This window comes from Penaeus monodon, chromosome 23 (assembly GCF_015228065.2).
Source record: "Penaeus monodon isolate SGIC_2016 chromosome 23, NSTDA_Pmon_1, whole genome shotgun sequence".
Classification (NCBI taxonomy): Eukaryota; Metazoa; Arthropoda; class Malacostraca; order Decapoda; family Penaeidae; genus Penaeus; species Penaeus monodon.
Genome location: NC_051408.1, coordinates 37,706,111 through 37,706,703, shown reverse-complemented (window position 1 = coordinate 37,706,703; position 593 = coordinate 37,706,111). Strand labels below are relative to the sequence as shown.

Sequence of the window (593 nt, the reverse complement as noted above, 5' to 3'; positions counted from 1 at the left end):
CAAAACGTTTTGGGGCTTTTTTTTTCCCTTGGTTTTCGCCTAAAGGTAGAATGTGTTAAATTGGGGTTTTTGGGGAACGTGGTTGGAAAGATTGTAAAAAAGTAGGGGTATAAGTTTCCGTTTTTAAATGGTTTGTTAAACGGATTTCCCCCAAATGAGGGAATCCGGCCGAAAATCGTTTGAAACCAGGCCACTAGGCTCCCCAGCCTTCGCCCGTCAGTTGTACCCCAAACTCCATCAAGGGCGTTGTAAGGGGTGAGCGACAAAAGAGGCTCGCCGGGATTTTTAGGTTCAGAATATCAATTCCTTCCCCTACATGGTAACTTCTTCGAGGGACCGAAGTTTTAAATGGGGCCAGATGGGCAGCTGCCTGTCAAAATTTAAAAACAAAACCCCGGTTTTTTTTGGGGGGAAGAAAACAAAGTTCCATGCAAAGTTTTAACCTTGAAGGCTAGGAAACCGTCCTCGCTTTTTCTCTCGGAAAGTCTCCCATCTTGGGGAAAGGTTTTTTTGCCCATTTGCAAGTTTCTTTTCCCTCCACTTGTGTTCTTTGTTGCAAGATGCCCAATTTTGCAAGAAATCAGACTGGGCCT

The 593-nt window shown here is 44.7% G+C and overlaps 1 pseudogene; it reads left to right on the top strand.

Annotated features, from left to right (window-relative positions):
• Positions 1 to 154: 154 nt before the first annotated feature.
• The window catches only part of LOC119588234, a 2,313-nt pseudogene continuing 1,874 nt past the window's right edge, over positions 155 to 593 (top strand).